The following is a 23,106-nucleotide window of genomic DNA, read 5'->3' as shown; positions in this document are numbered from 1 at the left end:
GAGAAAAACACACACACCATATTTCAAGCTGGAAGAACTGAAAATTTCCAAGACTCGGGTTGCAGTATTGAAAGATTAATTGCCAAAATATTGAGTGATGGAGGAAGCATAACAAGAAAATGGAAGCAATACACGGACTAATGAGGTCAAAAACAATTGGCAGGTATGCAAGATTTGAAGAGGTAGCACATGAGTAATAACTGATGGTTATGAAAGAAAACATTCAAACTATATTGAAGACATTATAGAAAATCAAGACCGTAGGAATCAATGGAATATAAAGTCAAATATTTTAAGAAGCTGATGCAGAACTAGAAAAGTGGGTGAACGGAGACGTCGGACAGGGCAAGATATGACAAAATAATAAATTATCAAGGGTTCATGAGGAAGGGGGGAGCGGGGAGGGAGGGGAAAAAGTGAGGAGCTGATGCCAGGGGTTTAGGTGGAGAGCAAGTATTTTGAGAATGATGAGGGCAATGAATGTATAAATGTGCTTTATGCAATTGATGTATGTATGGATTATGATAAGAGTTGTATGAGCCACTAATAAAATGAATTAAAAAAACCAAACCAAATTAAAAAAAAGTTAGGAATGTGCAGAATGCAATTTCAACAGTCGGAAATACTGTATTTTATCTTCTATTATGGAATCATACATGCCTACATGAATACAATTGTTTTTCCTGAATCTGTAAAAAAGAAAAAGAAAACATTGGCCTTATCAAATGACAAAAGGAGGAAGCAGGACTGCCACTTTTTTGCTACACAAGGACATTAGAAAAGGAAGAAAGAAAGAAAAAAAAACTCCCGCAAGACCTGTTTTCTAATTTCCTTGGTGTTTCAGCAAGTAAGAATATTTTAGTACCAAAAAAACAATGTCACAAGAAAGGCAAGTGCCTTCAATAACTGTAATTTAGCTTTATGAATAAAATGACTGTTTCCTTTCCCTTGTCTGATTGGACAGTTGAACGGCTCTCCAGGATCTCAAGAACCGCACCAGGGAATCCCTGGATTGGGTGATGTTAAAGGAACTGACTGACGGCTGCTTGCAAACTGGCCCCTGGGGGGTGCCAGGAGTTCAGGTGCTCGAGGGAAAGGCTGGAGACCCGAGTCCTCCGAGAGGAGGCGAGGCGATGATCTCTCATGAGAATAAACTGCTCAAACCCTTACAGGTGCTACTCAGAATCAACTCCATCCATTGGATCAGTTTATTTTTTTTAAAATAAAAATAAAGCTGAGTATTTCAAGTGACCAACCCCAAATCCATGCTTCCCCTAAAAAGAATCCCAAAGGATAGTTCCAACAGCCGTCTGACTCTTTGAATCAGTACATGAGATTGAAATAGGATTTTATTTGAAAACTGAAAAAAAAATGTTCAAGTGAAACTCATTGTTGGGGATCTTGATATTGTTTGCCATACAATATTTTGTCGTTGTTGTTGAAGTTGGATTTGATCCCAACGTGAGACATATTTCTAATTTCTTTGTATGGCAGAGATGTCCTCTCAGAAGATATGAATTAAATACCCAAGTTTTAAATGGGCACAATTTGACTCATTGAATATTTCCAAGATTGATCTACTAGTGCTGTTGGTTATCAGTGGGGTGCTGACCACAAGGTTGACGGTTTGAACTCACCAGCCACTCCATGGGAGGAAGATGAGGCTATCTACTCTTCCTACAAAATGAAACATTGAATAAAGAAGACGGAAGAAGAATTGATGAGTTTAGATCTCGGTGCTGGTGAAGAATGTTGAAAGTACCATGCACTGCCAAAAAAACCCCCAGACAGACTGGTCTTGGAAGAAGTACAGTCATAATGCTCCTTAGAGGCAAAGATGGAGAGATTTCAATCTCATGTACTGTGCACATGTTGTCAGAGGAGACCAGTCCTTGCAGATGGACATCATGCTTGATAAAGTGGAGGGGCTGCTAAAAAGAGGAACTTCCTTCAATGAGGATGGCACAGGACTGAGCAGTGTTTCATTCTGTTGTGCATTGGGTTGCTATGGGTCAGAACTGGCTAGATAACGCCTAACAACAACCACAACAGCAAAGAAAATCAAGACAAATCCTGGGGCAAGCACAATGTACTGATCTAATGTCGATACAACCCAGGACCCTATTATTGTAAGGTCATTGTGGTTAGCCCATGTCTCATTGGCCACTAACTCATGGCAAAACTCGCACAATGGAACAGAAATGTTGCCCAGTTCTGTGCTTTCCCATGTTAGGCTGCAGATCAGACCATTGTGATCTATAGTGTTATCACTGGCTGATTTTTGAGTCTAGGTGCCCTGGCCTCATTCGTGGTGCTTCTTACTCTGGGAGCTCCAGCAAAGCCTGTTCAGCATCATAGCAGCCATGGGTCTCCATTGACACGTGGTGGCTGCACAGGTGCATTGGCCAGGAATCGAACTCAGGCAAGAATACCACCATTGTAATAGACACACTCAATAGGAAAAAGTAATTACACATTGTCTGAATGTCTGAATCTTGACATACAGGTATAGATGCATGATCTATTTTGCATTTTAATTCTGAAAGCTATCAAGAGACGACAAAAGCAGGGATTAGAATCACAGTGAAGTATTTCTCCCATTATAAGAAGAATTTTCCCCCTTCGACTAGTTTTTAGACTTCCTCCATTTCTCATTCCTGACATGCACCCTGGAGTGTTTTACTCTGATCACTGACCCAGTATTTCTCTAACCCAAGCATTTTCGCTCATCAGCTTGATTTAAGTAAAAGAGATAACTCTTTCTTTTATTCCTAGATAGTAATTGCAATATTTTTCTTGAGTAGTAGTTGCAAAAATAAGTTTGTTGGCATTAAAAAAAATAAAAATGACCTGAAGTCAAGGCTTAAAAGCACTTTTTTTTTTGGAAATAGAAGTTATTCTGTGAAGAACCTTATCACTCTGATAGTTCTCTGATACACTTCCATTGTCTTTCAGAATGCTTTGCACCCCATGACTGGTATTTGTCACAAAACTCCTACTTCTTTCTTGATTTAATCTCAGTCTTTACATCCTGACACTCCGATGGCCAACGGGGTGGGTGGGCTTTAGAAAAGGTCCCGAGACATCTGTGTAAACATCAACTCTCCAAACATCAAATGAGTTTTTATAAATGTCGACGTTAATTGAGGAAGGGACCAGTGGTAGAGACTGGAAGAGCAGTCAACGAGCGCGCATACAGGCACGTGACTGGTATTCGGCTTGAACGAATGTTCTTTAAGCAGCAGCATAGCACCAAGCAGTGGAAGTGGATGCTTAATAATACATTGACTGGTGAGGGGATGTGCTTTGTGATGACCATTTCCTCTCAAGACTTTCTGCAGAATATCTTTGGCCAACTAACAGTAAACTGATGCTTATTTAATGCTGACCTCCTGGAAGCACCTGGAGGTTTCCTGACAAGTTCTCCCCGACATCCACCTTCTCTTCATGTATCATGCTATTACCAATTGTGTCCCGTGGTAACCAGAGAGGAAGAAAAACTATTGATCACCACTCAGGGACTCTGGGAGCCAAAGACTGCCAGGTGGGGCTAGACATCCGGGTAGTTTGGAATCCCAGGCATGCCTGCCCTTTTCAAGCAGCTGTCTATCAGGGTTAGGAAGCTGCTGTACGGTTAAGCCCTGGCTGCTAATGGGAAGCTCAGGGATGCAAAGCAGCCAGTCGCTCCAAGAAAGAAAAGGCATGGTGGAGTCCAGCCTTGGCCCTGGCTCCCCACTCTGAAGGGTGTGCAGCCCGTGGAATCCTGTGACGTTTCTGCCAGCATTGCATCACAGTCAGCTGTCCCCACTGACTGGTCCTGCCTCCGTCCCCCGATTCTGCAGGTGTGAACCCCAAGAGAGCGACAGCCTAACAAACGCCCCACTTACCCATCCCCCAGAAGGCGGGGATGGTTATGTGCTCAGGAAGGTTGGCAGTTCACGTCTGCCTAGAGGTGATCAGGGGAGTTAAGGCCTGTGATGTGTTTCTGAAAGATCCCCAAAGGAAAACAAAACAAAGCAACCAAACTCACAGCTGCTGAGCTGACTCTGCATCATAGCGACCCTCTCCGACAGAGAAGAACTGCCCCATAGCGTCTCCAAGGCTGGAAGGAAGCAGACTGCCACCTCTTTCTCGCCCTGCAGGTGGAGCCACCAACTGCCACCCGCAAACCTCATGGAGCTCAGGTCTACTCTGACACGCACGAGGTCATCCTGGCTTCTTGTTTATGGCTTCATTTATGTTCGTCTCGGGTGGGGCTCCCTCGGGAACCATCGCGAGACACCCATGGGCAAAGCCAGAGCTCTGTGGGCACTTAAACCATGCTTCCTGGAACCGGTCACCTTCAAATGACCTCTAATTGTGCGAACTCCGAAAGGAAACTGCATCCAGCCCAGGCTGAAATAAACAACATTCTCGAGACTTCTCGAGAAGGCCATTTTGGCCGGGCAGTTCAGAAGTGAATAAGACCCCATTGCTAGAACTGAGCATTTTAGAAACTTCCAGTAAACAAAAGGATTTCTGGAGAAACTGGCAGGCAATTAAGCCGTGATTCACTTCCATGCATCCGTGGCGCACTTTAGTCTTACTGACAGATGCCATCGTGCTGTGGAGCATCACCCTTCTTGGTCCCCTAAGTCAAGCCATTCTGCATCTCATGGGCTTGAACTGAACCAGCATGGCTGGGTCTCCCCGGAAGACCCCCTGGTGGAAATGGTGCACAGATTGACACCTCTGCCTTCACACCAGTGTGTGGCTTTGCACTTGGGAAGCTGCAAAGGTTCACAGGAGTCGATGGAGTTATGGTGGAGCCCTTGCTCGTCCACCACCAGACCCAGGGCCTTTGGAAGTCTCAGTTTGGTTAGTGGGAGCTGACGATAGGAAGAATCACCTCTCGGGTTCTCAGTGAGTTAATGATCCTGATGATTTTTGCTGCAAGAGGCTTTGTAGGTTGTGGTGACAAATGAGGTCATTAGCAATGCCCAAGAGAAATAGCAGCTGTCTTCCCGAGTTAACTGGACTCATGATATATTTGCCTTTTTAACCAAAGATGGTTGTTAGCTGCTGCCTACTTGGTCTGTGACTCATGACAGCCCCACGTGCCACAGATTGAAACGCTGCCCGGTTCTGCATCATCTCCACCTGTGGTTGGTGGCAGATCAGACAAGTGCGATGCATAGGACTTCCACTGTCTGGTTTTTGGAAGTACATCACCAGTCTTTTCTTCCTGGTCGGTCTTAGTTTGGAAGATCTGCTGAAACACATTCAGCCTCGTGGCAACAGGCAAGCTTTCACCGGCTGATGGGTGACGGTGCTGAGTAAGAAGTGCACACTGGTTGGGAACTGAATCCTGGTCTTCCTGTTCTTGTTGGATGCCGACCCCTAGTGGTCCTATGTGCGGCAGAATGAACCGCCCCCCAGCCCTGTGGCATCCTCTCCACTGTTCTTAAGTTTGACGGAGCCTGTGGTTGGACTCCATGGGTTTTGGTGGAAATAAGACTTGATCCATTGAACCCCTGATGCCACTACACAGCGTGAGATATGCTTCCAAACTCCTAACTCACTGCCCTCGCGTCCCGGCCATCTCATGGCAAGCCCCACTCCTAGAAGAACAGGAACCTCGCTTTCTTTCTGAGGGAACCACGGAGGGAAGGTCTGGCCTTCCTTGGAGACTGCAAACCTTGGTTAGATTTCAAAGGGTTAGACCAGCAAAGGAACGTTTTGGTCCCTTACTAAAACTGTTCTCTACAAGAGAAAAATAAAATCAGGAATACACCTTGTGTGCTTGAGCTTGTGAATGCTGCAGATGGGAGGCCTAGCATCATTTCGATGGAAAAAAGGAGGCCTGGGTGACTAGAAGCAAGCTGGTCCCACAGCCAGGTGTGGTGGAGCCCCTGGGGGCCAGGCTCGCCAGTCTAGGAAGGCTTCCCACTCCAGGCTGTGTTCATCGGCCCTTGTGCTGAGCTGCTCGTTGACCTCTCCCTAGGAGCTGTGGTGGTGTACTAGTTAGGAGTTGGGCTGCTAGCAGTTGGTCGGCAGGAGTTGGTCGGCAGTTCAAAACCGTCAGCCACTCCTCGGGATAAAGATGATAAAGATAAAGTCACCCCGACTCCTGTAAAGAGCTAGTCTCCGAGACCCACAGGGGCAGATCTACCGTGTCCTGCAGGGTGGTTATGGGTCAGAATCAACTCAGTGACAGTGAGTTTGGCTTCGGTTTGACACTAACTCTAGAAACCAGGAAAGCATTACACGGCTAGCTGCATGGTCGATGTTTCATCCTCACTAGCTACTCCAGAGGAAGAAAGATATGGCTGTCTGGTCCAGTAAAGACTTACAGCTTCAGAAACCCTCTGTTGGGCCACTAAGAGTCAGAATCGACTCAGCGGCAGTGGGGCTTCTTTCTCTCTCTCACCGCTCTTATCTTACACACAGCCCTGCCCCTGCCCACTTCCCCCCTGCTCCTCTTGTACAGCAGACCGTCTCAGAACCCACGGTCCACCAGGTGTCTGCTCCGCGGCAGCCTTTTAGATCCTGGCACCACAAAGTTTGAAACTTCCCCTCCCCCTGAGCAGTCTCATGGGACGGTGAGCCTGGCGAGGCAGCTCCTCGTTCTTGGGACTGAAAGAGAACTTTAGTTCGGGTCCTGGCTTCCCACAACTAGGTGGCTTTGAACAGCAGGTCCTACTAGCTTATAGTCATGGAGGCTTTAAGCTGAAACACATCACAGTTTTCCAGATTGCTTCCTCTCAGAGCCTCTTAGGGAGAATCTGTTCCATGCTTTCCCCCCTGGCTTCTAGTGTCTGCTGACAGTTCGTGATGCTCCCTGGCATGTTGCTGCACATTCCAGTCTGCGCCTCTGTCTTACCCTGCTCTCCCGAGCGCATCCCTCCCCGTGTGCACGTTCCTTCTCTGCCTCTTACAGGGACACCTCTTTCAGAACTTGGGGACCACTGTAAGCCAGATATGTCACCTTCAGCTCTTTACCATAAAGACAGCCGCAAAGACCCTACAGCAAGGCCACATTCCACGGCTCTGGGTGGATGCATCTTTTGGGGAACTACCACACAGCTGCTTCAAAGCTCCGCCTTGTCCTGTTTCCCATTCTCCCGTCCCCTGCTGCTCCTCTTTGGCCACCAGGTACTGGCATTTCTTCTCGTTGGCATTCTCTTGTTCCCTGTGAATCAACCTGGAGCCGGTCTCCTTGCCTGCAGTTATTCTCTCTCTCTGCCTGACGAATCCTTCCCCAAGTCTCTCCGGCTTCCCACATGTGCTCAAATACTTCGGGCACTATTTTCAGGATGACGTTCAAACCGGCTAGCCTGTACTTTTATGCTCTCCCCTGGGTAGTGGTTCTCAACCTTCCTAATGCCACGACCCTTTAATACAGTTCCTCATGTTGTGGTGACCCCCCCCCACCACCATAAAATGATTTTTGTTGCTACTTCATAGCTTTCATTTTGCCACTGTTATGAATCGGGCGACCCATGTGAAAGGGTTGTTCAACCCCCAAAAGGGTCGCGACCCATAGGTTGAGAACTGCTGCTCTAGGGTCTTAGTTCAGCCTTTGGTGATCCATACAAGCCTTCTTAATCCAGCCAAGGTTCCCATGGTGTCCTGCTTGATATCAGATGCTCCACGGCTCTGCTTCTGCTGCGGCTAGAACAGCTGCCTCCGGGACTTGTTGGAGGCAATGGTCCCCAACCCCTCACCTTCCGCCTGCTTTGTTAAAGGCTTCCTCACCCACCGCAAGAAATGACAAGGATCATCAAAACCATTTCCTTCTGTTTGCGGTGTCTCCTGCCACGACATCCCACTTTATATTGCTTTCGCTTTGCATAAATTATTCTTCTTATTTAGATCATCCTCCTTCCTAATGCCTATATAAATTCTTCCTTTTTTTCATGAGCCACTTTAAATGTTCTGAGTCCCAGTTGGTGTGCACTACTAACGTAAAAGTTGAGGATGTGAGTACCCAGAAGTGCCTTGGAAGAAAGGCCTGGTGACCTTCTTCCAGGAAAATCAGCTATTGGAAACCCTACAGAGCACAGTGCCGTCTTGCCACAAGGGGGGGCTTCCATGAGTCAGAATTGACTGGATGGCAATGGGTTTAGTTAAAATGCTGCCACCTGAGATTGAAGGCTCCTTTCCTGCTCTCCTGAGTTATTCCAGTGCTTGGTATCGGAGCTGCTATATTCTCACGTAACAAAGACCGGTATGAATGGTATCTTTTTATTTACTAGGTGTTTATTTCATTAAAGAGTCTCAAATTATTTTTTTTAAAGTCTTGGTGGCATAAGTTACGTATTGGGATACTTGCTATTCACTAGGTTGGCAGTTTGAAACCACCAGCTGTGCGGAGGGAGAAAGGTGAGGCTTTCTATTCCCTTGAAGAGTTACAGTCAGAAACCCACAGGGGCAATTCTACTCTGCTCCATTGACCCATTAAGAGTCAGACTTGATGACAGTGCACTTGGTTTTATCTTCACCTGTTTCTAAAAGGCCTGTAGGCACTTTGGGAGCAAGACACACATCTTGGGCCTTGTCCATCGCCCAGTGTTTTGCATGGGGAGGGTGCTCAGTTAAAATCCAGTTAGTGGTTTCTTTGGTAATGGAATTCATAGAAAATTTACATAAATGCCATTGCAGACCTTTGTAAACCAAAACCAAATTCACTGCCATTGAGTTGATGCCGACTGATAGCAACCAACCGTGCAGGGCAGGGTAGCACTGCCCCTCTGTGTTTCCAAGACGGAAACTCTTTACAGCAGTACAAAGCCTCATCTTTCTCCCTCGGAGAGACTGGTTGTTTTCATCTTAATGAAAGTTGTTAACACTTTTGTGCTAATAAAGATTCTCTAGACACTCAAAATATTTGCATTTCTTATAGATAACACTAAGATGTTAAGATCATCTTGACTACTTTAATTGAAAACTAGTTCTTTGTGTAAACAACTTCAAAGGCAAGTACTGTATTTCTATACAGTAACACACTTGTTACCTTTATTTTGCAAACCAACCAACCCTTTTATGTTTTTGCTTCCTTTGAATGCTATATTCATTGTATGGATGTATGCTTTATTTATGTGGACAAACTATACTAGCCCCCAATAAAATGATTTTTAAAAATATAGAACAGACTACAAAGAAGAATAGCTGTTCATTTCTGAAGAATTAACCCCTTGAAACCTGATCGATAGCATCAAAACACCGTCAGTAACTGAAAACCTCATGAAGAGAAGCAGAACGCTGTCCGAGATAGTGCTGGAGCATGGGCGCCCTGGGTCAGAAGGCACTCAGAGTGACCGAGGAAGAGCTGCCTTCTCAAGGCAGAGTCGACCATAATGTTGTGGATAGAAAGCCCGTGGGAGGACGGCCTTTGGGACCTTCATTTGTTGACAGGGAACAACTCAAAAGAGAAGAAACAGTTGAAAACATCAATTAATAATTGGAACTTGGAATGTACAAAGTATCAATCTAAGGAAAGTGGAAGTTATCAAAAATGAAATGAAACTCATTAAGCTCAACACTCTAGGCATTAGTGAGCTGAAAGTGACTGATATTAGCCTTCTTGAACCAGGAAACCATATGGTTTACTCTGCTGGGAATGAAATTCAAGAATGGTGTCATGTTCATTGTCAAAAAGAACCATTCAAACTTTGTTCTGCTAACACGGCACTCTGTGATGCTCACCTTCCAGACACGATAGCTGAAGACAAAATGTGTGCATAAGCAAACGTGGTGAAGAGAGCTGATGGTGCCCGGCTATTAAAAGATATGGCGTCTGATGTCTTAAAGCCTTGAAGATAATCAAGTGGCCGAGAAGCAACAAAGCCTACATGGAAGAAGCACACCAGCTTGTGTGATCATGAGGTGTTGATGGGATGAGATAGCAGGCATCAAAGAACAAAAACTCATATCATTGTGAATTAGGGGACGTGGAGAGTGGAGACCCAAAGCCCATCTGCAGGCAATTGGACATCCCCTTACAGAAGGGTCACAGGGAGGAGATGAGCCAGCCAGGGTGCAGTATAACACCGATGAAACATACAACTTTCCTCTAGTTCTTTAATGCTTCCTGCCCCCCACTATCATGATCCCAATTCTACCTTACAAATCTGGCTAGACCAGAGGATGTACAGTGGTACATATATGAGCTGGAAGCACAGGGAATCCAGGACAGATACATCCCTCAGGACCAATAATGAAAGTAGCAATACCAGGAGGGTAAGGGGAAGGTGGGGGAGACAGGGGGAACCGATCACAATGATCTACATATAACCCCCTCCCTGCAGAATGGACAACAGAAAAGTGGGTGAAGGGAGACATCAGGCAGTGTAAGACATGAAAAAATAATAATTTATGAATTATCAAGGGATCGTAAAGCAGGGGGCTGGGCGAGGGAGGGGGAAAATGAGGAGCTGATACCAAGGGCTTAAGTAGAGCAAATGTTTTGAGAATGATGAGGGCAACAAATGTACAAATGTGCTTGACATAATGGATGTATGTATGGATTATGATAAGAGTTGTACAAGCCCTCAATAAAATGATTTAAAAAAAAAGATATAGCATCTGGGGTCTTAAAGGCTTGAAGATAAACAAGTAGCCATCTAGCTGAGAAGCAACAAAGCCCACATGGAAGAAGCACACCAGCCTCTGTGATCATGAGGTGTCAATGGGATCAGGTATCAGGCATCAAAAACCGAAAACAAACCAAAAACTTATATCGATGTGAATGTGGGGGGCCAGAGTGGAGACCCAAAGCCCATCAGTAATTAATTGGACACTCCCTGTCAGAAGGGCCACAAGGAAGAGAAGAGCCAGTCACAGTGCAGTATAGCACCCACGAAACACACAACCTTCCTCTAGTTCTTTAATGCTTCCTCCCCTGCCACTCTCATGACCCCAATTCTACCTTATAAATCTGGCTAGACCAGAACATGTATACTGGTACAGATAAGAGGTCACAACACAGGGAATCCAGGACAGATAAACCCCTCAGGACCAATAAGAGGAGTAGCAATACTAGGAACGTAAGGTAAGGGGGGTGGGGGAGCAAGGGACAACCAATCAGAGTAATTGACACATGCCCCCCTCCCAAGGGGACAGACAACAGAAAAGTGGGTGAAGGGAGACAGTGGTCAGTGTAAGACAGGGAACAAAAAAGAATTTATATATTATCTAGGGTTCATGGGGGAGGGAAGGAAAAAATGAGCTGATACCAAGGGCTCAAGTAGAAAGAAAATGTTTTGAAAAAGATGTTGACAACATATGTATAGATGTGTTTGACACAATGGTTATATGTCTGGATCGTGATAAATGCTATAAGAGCCCCGAATTAAAGGAAAAAAAAAAAAGCGTTCAAAATCTATCTGGAAGGACAATGCTGTCAGTAATAGGCTAATAATTTACCTGAACGTAAGGAAATCCAGTCAATACAACTATTACACACAAAAAAATTTTTAATCATTTTATTGGAGGCTCTTAAAACTCTTATCACAATCCATCCATCCATTGTGTCAAGCACATTTGTGCATATGTTGCCATCAGCTCTATTTCCCCTCCCCCACCCTCCCTCCCTCATGAACCCTTGATCATTTATAATTCTTATTTTCCTGTCTTATACCGACCACTGTCTCCTTTCACACACTTTTCTGTTATCCATTCCCCGGGGAGGGGATTATGCATAGATCATTGTGATCGGCCCCCTTATAGTCCCCCACCTTTCCCTTACCCTCCTGGTATCGGTACTTTCATTATTGGTCCTGAGGGGTTTATCTATCCTAGATTTTCTGTGTTTCCAGGTCTTATCTGTACCAGTGTACAGGCTCTGGTCTAGCCAGATTTGTAAGGTAGAATTGGGGTTATGATAGTGGGGGTGAGGAAGCATTTAGCAACTGGAGGAAAGTTGTATGTTTCATTGTTGCTACATCACACCCTGACTGGCTCATCTCCTCCCCGAGACCCTTCTATAAGGGGGTGTCCAGTGGCCTACAAATGGGCTTTGGGTCTCCACTCCGTACTCCCCACCTCATTCACTATTTTTTGTTCTGCATCTTTGATGCCTGATCCTGTCAACACTTCATGACCACACAGGCTGGTGTGCTTCTTCTATGTGGGCTTTGTTGTTTCTGAGCTAGATGGCTGCTTGTTTCATCTTCAAGCCTTTAAGATCCCAGATGCTTTATCTTTTGATAGTTGTGCACCATCAGCTTTCTTCACCACATTTGCTTATGCACCCATTTTGCCTTCATTGATCATGTGAGGAAGGTGAGCATCACAGAATGCCAGGTTATTAGAACAAAGTGTTCTTGCATTGAGGGAGTACTTGAGTAGAGGCCATCTCTGTTTGCTACCTTGATATTTAGATATATGAACAAAGATCTATTTCCCTCTCATTATATATAAATATATTTACATGTGTACATGCCTGTTTTTAGACCTCTATAAATGTTCTTTGACTCCTAGTTCTTTCCTCTATTTGCTTTTACTTTCCTCTTGTCCCACTATCATGTTTGGCCTTTATTCAGGTTTCAGTAATTTCTCTCCATTACATTGCCCTTGATCAAGCCCCATCAGGCATCCTACTCCCTCCTCGCCATTGATTTTATATCCCTTATTGTTTCCTTGTCCCTGGGTCTGTTGATACCCCCCTTCTTTTCTCCCGCAGCCTCCTCTCCTGTGTCTCCCCAGAACCTTAGGTCCTGTTGTTTTCTCCTCCAAATTGTTTATCCTGCCTATCTTATCTAGATAGACACACAGAGACAAAAGGACAAAGCAAAACAAAACAACAAAAAAGCAAAATAACAACAACAATACCAAAGACAAAAAGATAAACCTTTAAATAGTTTCAGATCTGTTTGTTGACTTTTAGGAGTGTTTTCTGGTGTAGTTTGATAGGGTGCCATGCCCTGATCCTAAAGTCTATTTCTTGCTATTCTCTGGGGACTTCCTTTCTTTGTCCCCCTTGCTGCTCTGTTGTGCCGCACCCATAGTCTTTTGCTCCGGAGTGGTGGGGTCAGGTTTGACACAATTCCCACACTGTGTCTACAGTGTTGTACCCTGTAGTGCTATGCTATTACTCAAATTTGTGCACCATCACTAAAGCTAATGATGCAGTAATTGAAGAATTCTACCAGTATTTTCAGTGAGAAGTTGATCAAATATCCAATCAAGATGCAGTGATAATGATTAGTAATTGGAATTTAAAAATTAGAAATGAAGAGGAGGGAACAGACAACAGTAGTTGATGATAGAAACAAAGTTGGAGCTGGCATGATACAGTTTTGCAAGACCAGTGATTTGTTCATAGCAGATGTTGACTGTACATGTGGACGGATCCAGATGGAAGACACAGAAGTCAAATTGACTATACGTATGGAGAGATGATGGAGAAACTCACTATGAGAAGCTAACCCGAGGACGTGGGTCAGCTGTGGACCAGACCACCAATTGCTCATGTGTAAGTTCACCTTGAGGCTGGAGAAAATGAAAACAAGTCCACAAGAGTCAAAAATGCAACCTTGAATATGTTCGTCATGCACTTTGGGAACACTGCAAGCATAGATTTGACACATTAAGCACTAGTGACAGAAGACCTGCGGAGCCGTGGGGTGACATCAAGAATCTCATTCATGAAGAAAGCAAAGGGTCTTTAAAAAGGATAGGAAAGCTCAAAGTGGAAGAGACTCTGAACTTAATTATAGCAACGGCAAATGGAAGAAGAAGTATGATAATGAACTGTGCAAAGACCTAGAGTCAGAAACCCAAAAGGAAGACGTATTCAGCATATCTGAAACGGAAAGAACGCAAGAAGAATTTCAAGACTTGAGTGCAATATTGAACGATTTATGGGCAACCCTTTATTTTTTGTCTTTTATAAAACTCTCGTTATCCCAACTCTAAAAAAATTACTCATACATTAAATACAAAACAGTTCAAAGGGCTAAGGCAAGCCAGCCCCAAATGAGCAAGCTTTCTCCCACAGGGGCGAAGGGCTGGATGCTGGGTCTCCACTCAGAGCCTGGTGGTAACAGCTGATATAGAAGAAGGTGGCTCCCGCAGTGAGTAGTAATTGGCCCAGAGGGGTTTTCTGCAATGGGACACATCTAACAGGGCCAGGCGGTGTCAGAAGTGGTGGTTGTCGGCCTTTTTAAAGAGCTCCTTTCCATAGGGATCCTGGAACTGGGCCCCACGCACCCCGTAGGAGGCCATACCTAAGGCCCCTGCTCTGGACACAGTGCCCAGATGCTTAAAAGTGGCCTGTAATACATCCATGGCTGTAGATCTTTGAGCAAACTATTAAATAGTGCCAGAAACATCAGAAGAAAATTGGAAGAATACACAGAGTCATTGTACCAAAAGAACTAGTCAACATTCAACCATTTTAAGAGGTAGCACATGCTCAAGAACCAATGGTACTGAAGGAAGAAACAAGCTGCCCTGAAAGCATTAACCGCAAACAAGGTTCCAGGAATTGATGAAATACTAACTGAAATATTTCAACAGGCTGATGAAGCAGTGGAAATAGTCATCTATGCCAGGAAATTTGGTAGACAGCTACTTGGTCAATTGATTGGATGAGATCCATATTTGTACCTAGAGTTAGAGTTAGAAAGATGTTTACTTAACTAACAAAGATGTGTTTTATTGACTATGCTAAGGCAGTCAAGCGTGTGTATTATAGCAAACTGGATAACCTTGAGAAGAATGCAAATTCCAGAATTCTTCATTGTGCTCATGTAGAACTTGAACCTGGATCAGAGGCAGTTGTGGGACCAGAACAAGCGATTGCTGCAAGGGTTAAAATTAGGAAAGGCGTGCATCAGGGTTACATTCTCTCACCATACGTATTCATTCTGTACACTGACCAAATAATGAGAGAAGCTGGATTATATGAAGAAGAATATAGTATCAGGATTTGAGGAAGGCTTATTAACAACCTGTGATATGCAAATGACACAACCTTGCTTCCTGAAGGTGAGGAGGACTTGAAGCACTTGCTGATGAAGATGAAGGATTATAGCTTTCAGTATGGATTACAACTCTATGTAAAGAAGACCAAATTGGACCAAATAAGTAGCATCATGATTTTAAGGATTTTGTCTTGCTTTGATCTACTGTCAATCTTGAAGAGATCAAATGATGAGTTGTACCAGAAGGCCTCTTTAGACTATTGAAAAAGCAAGGATCTTTCTTTCAGCACTAAGGTTCTCCTGACCCATTTTCAGTCATTTTTTTCACATGTGAAAGCTGGGAATCAAATAAGGAAGATCAAAGAAGCATTGCATTTGAATTATGGCTATGGTGAAGAATCTTGAAAGTAACGTGGACTGCCAGAAGAACAAAACAAATCTGCTTCGGAAGAAGTACCGCCAGAATGCTCGTTAGAGGCGATGCTTTGTCTCATGTACATTGGACATGTTGTCCGGTGAGACCAGTCCCTGGAGAAGGACATCATGCCTGGTAAAGTAGAGAGGCAGCAAAAGAGAAGACCGTTAGTAGGATGCCTTGATACACAGTGGCCCAAGTATCAGAACAATTGTGCGGATGGTGCAGGACTGGGCAGAGTTTCATTTTGTTGTGTATAATGTTGCTATGAGTTGGAACCAACTCAACAGCGCCTGTGTTAGGCTGGGGTGATTAGAGAAACAAGTCCAGTGACATTCATATATGTTTAAGAAAGAACCTTTTATCAAGAAGAAATTATACAATAAGAAAGCATCCCAGCCCTGTCCAACTGAAATCCAATACTAGTCAATAAGTCCCTCCTCAGACTCATGTGGCCACATGCAATTCTGCAGCGTTCAGGAAGATCACATCCTGGTGGGTGCAGAGTGGTATGCATTCGAGGTTGGTGGAAACCTGGAAGGACACTGGCAGCTCTCAAGGTCAGTGGCAGAGTCCTGGAAAGCAGGACGTCGAAGAGGCAGAGAGAAAGAGTGCTTCCCAGAGCCCCTGCTTATAAGAGGGCCGCACCCTCAAGAAGACATCATCAGACTGTGATCTGATTGACAGGTTGGATTCCACCCCTTACACTTTCATGCATCTTTAAATTGACATAAAATCATCTAATTACTGCAGTACTTAACAACAACTTTATTAATAGGACTTTAATCTTTTATGTCTAGGGTTATTAATTTTCAAACATGAAACATCTTTGCAAAAATGGCTGTGAATTTATTTATCTTAAGGATTTGACCTTTTGATTTTATCGGAACAAATGTCATTTTGATGGCCAAATATTGTCTCTTCAACACACCTTCAGATTCTCTTCTCAAGGATACATTTTGTTTGATGAATTCTTTAAGAATTATGAAATGTTTTTAAATCAATGACTTGTTTTTCCATTGTCTACTATTATGTTTTTGTAATAATTGCAAAAGGAATTAGTTGACTGTCCATCATTTCAGGAGGTAGCATGTGAACAAGAACTAATAGTGCTGAAGGAAGAAGTTCAAACTGCACTAAATGCATTATTAGCCAATTCAAAAACCAACCCAAAAGGGCTCTTGACATGGATGGAATATCCATTGAAATATTTCAGAAAGATAAAGAAACACTGGAAGCACACACTACTCTATCACAGGGAATTTGGAAGACAGCTACCTGGCCTTCTAACTGAAAGAGATCCATATTTGTGTCCTTTCCAAAGAAAGGTGGCCCAATAGACCCTCTAGACAATATCACTGATATCGCACACAAGTAACATTTTGCTCAAGGTCATCCAACAGTGATTGCAGTAGGACACTGGCAGGCAGCTGCCAGAGGTTCAGGCTGGATTCAGAAGAGGACGTGGGACAAGGGATGTCATTGCTGATGGCAGATGGATCTTGGCTCAAAGCAGAGAATACCAGAAAGATGTTTACTTGTGTTTCATTGACTATGTAAAGGTCTTAGACTATGTGGACCATAACAAACTGTGGATCACCTTGAGAAGAATGGGAATTCTGGAACATTTCATTGCGTTCTTTGAAACTTGTACGTGAATCAAGACGCAGTTGCACAAACAGTATCATGGCATAGAATACTGCATGTTTTATCATCAGGAAAGGTGTGAATCAGGGTTGTATCTTATCACCACACTTGTTCAATCTAAATGCTAAGCAAATCATCAGAGAAGTGGGATTATATGAAGAACAGTATGGCACAGGATTGGAGGAAGGTGTATTAACAACTTTTGGTATTCAGATGACACAACCATGCTTGCTGAAAATGAGGAGAAATTGAAGCTCTGTCATCAAGGAGGATAGCCTTCAGTATGTAAGGAAGACCAAGATCCTCATGGCTGGACCAATAGGTAACATCATGATAAATGGAGTTGAGGTTGAAGTTGTTAGGGATGTTGTCTTGCTTGGATCCACAATCAATGCTCATGGAAGCAGCAGTCAAGAGATCAAAAGATGTATTGCAATAGGTAAATCTGCTGGACAGGATCTCTTTAGAGTATTGAAGAGCAATGATGTTACTTGAAGGACTAAGGTACGCCTGACTCAAGCCATAGCATTCTCCTTTACATCAGATGCATGTGAAAGTTGGGCGTTGAATAAGAAAGACTGTAGAAGAATCGATGCATTTGAACTGTGGTGCTGGGGAAGAATATTGAAAGTACCACGGATTGTTAAAAGGACAAACAAATCTGTATTGGAAGAAGTAAGGCCAGAGTGCTCCTTGGAGGCAAGGATGACAAGATTTCATCTTACGTACTTCGGACATATTGTCAGGAGTGACCCGTCCCTGGAGAAGGGCATCATGTTTGGTAAAGTGGAGGGGTGGTGCAAAGAGGAAGGCCCTCAATGAGATGAGTTGATGCAGTGACTGTGTCAGTGGGCTCGGGCATGGGAACATTGTGAGGAGGGCACAGGGCTGGGCCGCATTCTGTTCTGTTGTGCATAGGGTCGCCATGGGTTGAGCTGACTTCATGGCACTGTACAACAGCAACATTTGTGTTTTGTCACTTGAAAATTGAAAAAAAATGTAATTTAATTCTTCTAACTGTAAAATGAGAGAGACATGGTGTTTAAAGTTGCTTTCTCCTTCTTGATGTCACCTTCCTGTCAAATGTAGCTTGTTTTTCTTCAGATGTCACATTTTTTGCAAATGTTTTTATAGTGCACCTTGAAGGAGATCATAGTTCCTTCATTGAGGGATAGTGGGCCATTTTGCTGTGGCGCACTTTGTTTGGTGGCAGCTAGCCATACATTTGACTCTGAGATCAGCCTAAACCTTTTCATGTGAATAATAACAACACTGGGTAGGAGAGAAAGAACCTGAAAGTTTATTTTTGTGGAAGAGCCTTGGGCTTTACAGATTGGAGTACATAGATGCAATAATGTTTATGATCAGTTTGTTCTCTTGTGAAGAAGAGAGAACTGGAGGAAGCATTGGCATTGGAAGCTAGGTTAGGTTTTCGAATAGCAAAAGGTCGACCCAACCAAACACTGAAACCAAACCAGAAACAGCAAATCAAAGCACAACTGCAGTCAGTTGTAGCTTTACAAGATCAGACATGATTTACAAAGACTTTCTTACATTTGTTCCAGCAAAACTGACCTTGTTTATTTTCCAAACATTTCTCTATGACTTGAGTAAAAGATACTCTTTGGAGAATGTGATAGGTAGGTTTATTGTGCCAATCTGGCTAATAAGAACGTGTGGGATTAATAAGGTCGCACTTTGATTGGAGGGCAGGGAGATAAATGGCTGAGCGAGCCCTGCTCGCTCTCTCTTGCTCTCTGGTGCAGCTGCCATGGCTGGTTCTCTGCCTCAACTTGTAAGCTACCCTACTTGTGGGACACCCAACCCATAGAACATGTCACTGTAGTTTGAGGTTCCTTAAAGACCTGCTTTGCCACAGTGCTGGTGAATACATCACGTGAGCTGGGTCCTGTCAGATTCTGTCATCTGGCTGACTGTTGGTGACCCACCCTGCTGTTTGCTGCCTGTAGCTGGACTGCCTGCATTGCTCTCGGGAAGACTCAGCTGTCTGCCTCCTTGACCTTGGACCCAGCAGCCCTCGTGAGTTGAAGGACTTCCAGTATATTAGCTGTTTTATGGAAGTGAGTTGATTGAGCCTTCTGTACTGCTGTATGGACTAATTAGCTGTTATATTCCTTCATGCTGTATATATAAGATCATAAGTGTCCTGATTTTGTTTCTCTAGAGAACCCTAAGGCAGAGAATTCTAAAAGTTTCTAAGAATTACATGATAGACTTCTAAGTTATATCTATGTTAGTAGCATAGTGATATACATGAGGAAGTGTGTGTGTGCGCGCACACGCACACACACACACACACTGTCAGATTGAAGCAAGATAGCAAGCACCATTTTAGACTGATAACCTGGTAACCAGGTTCAGGGAACAGAAGAGCTTACGTGGAAACAGTGTAAGAACACCTGGCTTCCCACAGTGTGGCTTCATCAGTCCTGAGTACTTTGATGAAGGAGGCCTTTTGTTTCACTTTGGAACTCTGTCTCCCTTGTTTTTGCCACAAGGGTCCAGGTATTTGTGCTGGTCTTTACCAGATTTCTCCTGCAATTGCCCGTTCCCTTTCACAGTACCGTCAGGTTTCTCTACTCTGACTGCTTCCTGGAGCACAGCTGTCCTGGAATTTGCTTCTTTGGGATTATAACAGCAGATTAATATGTCTCCTCCCAAATTCACATTCAGGGACTCCTGTTGGTTTCTGGAAATTGGTCATGATGGGAGTTAAATCCACAGATATTTCCAAGTGCTTCAAATCAGCCCTCCTCAACCCCTGCCCTTGGAGCCTACTGTTAAGCATGTACCAACACACTACTATTTATAGTGCTGTTGTGTTTAGACCATAAGTCTTTCTTCAGCCTCTTCTCAGTCTGTGTTGTTCCCTCTTCCCTGTCTCTGGAATCTCATTCTCCATTACTCCATGACTCCCTCCATCCTGCCCTTTCTCCATGTTTTTCAAATAAAGCTAAGCACAGTTCCAGCTGTATTTTAAAAGTATTAGAATTGGAGATCATATTTAAAGTGTGTGTTTGGGTATGAATATTATTGTTGTTAGTTGCTGTCAGGTTGGCATCCACTCTTGCTGATCCCACAGTCAGTAATGCCTGGTGCTGTGCCAACACATACGGTTAAAAAAAATCTGCAAATGATTCTCTTGAATATTGGTACTATATTGAATTGGAGGCTCTTACTGCCAGTGACAGAAAATTACTTGATGAAAAATTATTCTGTTAACCAGGAAAATTTCGTCTCATATAACAAGAGGTCCCCAAATAGATGCCTTCAAGATGGATGAATCCTGCTTTTCGGCACCTTAGGTAAGAACACTGGGCTTTCCTTTATTTCCCCCCTGTGTCCACATGCGTTGATTTGACCTCCAGGGTAGCTTTCCTCGTGGCCCCGAGGTGGTTGTCACATAGGGCATTGTTTTGTGGCCTTTTTATCATCAGCACTTGGAGCGTGGTTAAGCTTCTCACGAGAGCCCATGGCCCTCGTTTCACCTACCTGCCACACTCTTGGGGGTCCCAGGTTACCTTTGCTCTCCAGCAGCTGGCCAAGGATTCTATCTGTACCGTTTCCCTCAGGTTTTGTAAGTCCTTGGAAAGCTCATAAAACTCATGGTGAGCTGTTTGACTCAGCGGTCCACGTTTTACAGGAAGCTGGTACATGAAGCCCAACCCCAAGGAGAGACAGGTTAGATTGTGTCAGGGAGGGTTCCAGATGGGATATTTTCATCTTCCCAGGCCTGTTATCTTACAGGTACCACCGTGTGACAATTCTCCAATTTCCCAACCAGAGAAGCTCACCTGAACTTCAGTGCCCCTAGCGTATATTGGGATTGATGGTGAAATTAGTTCCTTTCTGTGGCCTTTTGCTGTTATTCTTTGGAAAAACAGCTGGAGAGATCCTGCTGCCTCAACCCCTGAGGAGGAGTTAACATCATCATATTTTTCTACCCCAGAGGGTTGTTTACTTTTGTCCTCATTAACATTTCCTGGTAAACACCTTCAGGTGGAGGCTTTCTGATTGGCCTGGGCTGCAGACTGTCTTGTGATTGGTGTGTGCCTTGCAGGGATTGGCCAATGATTATGAAAATGAGCAGACTTGTCACTTATGATGCAAAATGAGGTTTCTGTGGCTTACTGAGAGGGGATTGGTCAGTCTATTGCCTCCCCCCCACCCCCAATTGGGAGGGACCATGCCTTGAAATTAAGAAGGAATTGTATATAGAAGAAGTCAGTTACACAGAGATTTTTCAAACAGAATGGAAGAGGAAGAGAAGCAGCAGGAAGAAAGGAGATGATGTTGAGAGAGACAGGAATGGCAAGACAGGAACAACCCGTCCCTCTTCCCGCCCCCGCCCAAAGAACTACAAGAGAGAACAAGTGATAAAGCACTGAAGTTAGCAGAGACCCAGAAGGGGCTCAGCAGCAGTCAACAGATGACAGGGCCGAGAGGAGCCTGTCCTCTGGGGGCTAAGAGAAGACCTGCAGAGAGCTGAGAGAGTTACTTTACACAGAAGAAGGGAGACTTTGCATAGGTGCCTCCTCATCCTGATCCTGAATTATAGCTCATTGATCCCCATCCTGAATTGCACTGTGTTCCTTATTGTGTTATTCTGGGTAGACTAGAGAAACAAATACATGGACACACATGTGTATAAGAAAGAGATTTATATACAAGAGCAATTGAATATTGAGAAAACAGCCCAGTCCAGATGAAATCCGTAAGTCCGACATTAGCCCATATGTCTGATACCAATCTATAAAGTCCTCTTCAGACTCACGAAACATATGCAATGATGCTGAATGTGGAAGATCACAGGCCAGTGGGTAGCAAGTCTTTGGATCCAGTGGCATTGGAAACATCTCAGCACTGACAGGGGTCTCTGTATCAGGGTGGGTCAATGTGTCTTGTCTGCTGCCATGTCTCCCAGGGTGTGAGCAGAGAGAGAGAAGTATCTCCCACCTCCAAGGAGGAAGCACTGCATTTCCCAGAATTCTCAGGAAAAGGCCATGCCCACACAGAGGCCTCATTGGCTATGATCTGATTGACAAGCTGGACTCCATCCCTACACTCTTAGTCCTCAAATTGACAAACGATTATACATCTACCACACTTAATAAACCACGTAGGTGTAATTATGGCCTGTGAAACTCTATGTGGACATCACACACATTAGAGTGGGGTAGGAACCACAGCTGATGTCAGAACTAGTAAAAAGGTTGACGTGTGGTCTATACCTCATAAAGATCAGCTTTGGGTTGACCTTGATTCACATTATTCTTCCTGAAGTTTGACAGGTTCTATTACTACTATACTACCCTGTCTACTGAAATTAGACACATGCTACCTTGACTATGATACTGCCCTTTTTACAGAGTTTCATTAAGTAAGCATGATTGATGGATTATTGCCCATGTCAATTGATGTATTATTTCGCATGTCATTGAACTTGATCTCCGGCCTCCCCCCACTCCCTGACTCTGTATTCTTAGAGGTCAGAATAATGTCACATGGCCCACAGCTCCAACCCTCTCATCTCTTTCTGCATGGCCAACCCTGATCCTGAGTCATCTCCTTAGCATGAGTTACCGAGTGTGGTCAGTGAGGCCCACCATGAGTAACAGAGATACTCCATTCCCTTGGGAAATTCCAAAGGTTTAGAGGTTACCTCCTATGAACTGAGATGCAGGTTAGACCTCTCTTTGGAAAGAGACCAAATCCTTTATATACAATCATCTAAGAGACTTTTTACAGAAGTCATTCTTCCATTGCTCCATGTTGCACTGGTTCACTCTTCCACTGTTGAACTGGCCTCTCCTAACCCATAGCGATGCCATCTATGGGGCAGGGTCCTAACCCATAGCGATGCCATCTATGGGGCAGGGTCCTAACCCATAGTGATGCCATCTGTGGGACAGGGTCCTAACCCATAGCGATGCCATCTGTGGGACAGGGTCCTAACCCATAGCGATGCCATCTGTGGGACAGGGTCCTAACCCATAGCGATGCCATCTACGGGACAGGGTTCTAACCCATAGCGATGCCATCTACGGGACAGGGTTCTAACCCATAGCGATGCCATCTACGGGACAGGGTCCTAACCCATAGCGATGCCATCTA

At 44.3% G+C, this 23,106-nt stretch overlaps 1 pseudogene; it reads right to left on the bottom strand.

The window, feature by feature from the left end:
• Positions 1-13,931: 13,931 nt before the first annotated feature.
• LOC101655599 lies at positions 13,932-14,271 on the bottom strand (annotated as a pseudogene).
• Between the last annotated feature and the right edge of the window lie 8,835 nt (positions 14,272-23,106).

The sequence above is a fragment of the Echinops telfairi genome, unplaced genomic scaffold, assembly GCF_000313985.2.
Source record: "Echinops telfairi isolate 266 unplaced genomic scaffold, ASM31398v2 ScPeMD7_7469;HRSCAF=8507_0, whole genome shotgun sequence".
Lineage (NCBI taxonomy): Eukaryota > Metazoa > Chordata > Mammalia > Afrosoricida > Tenrecidae > Echinops > Echinops telfairi.
Note: the sequence above shows the minus strand (reverse complement) of the source record. Positions and strands in the feature narration are given on the sequence as shown.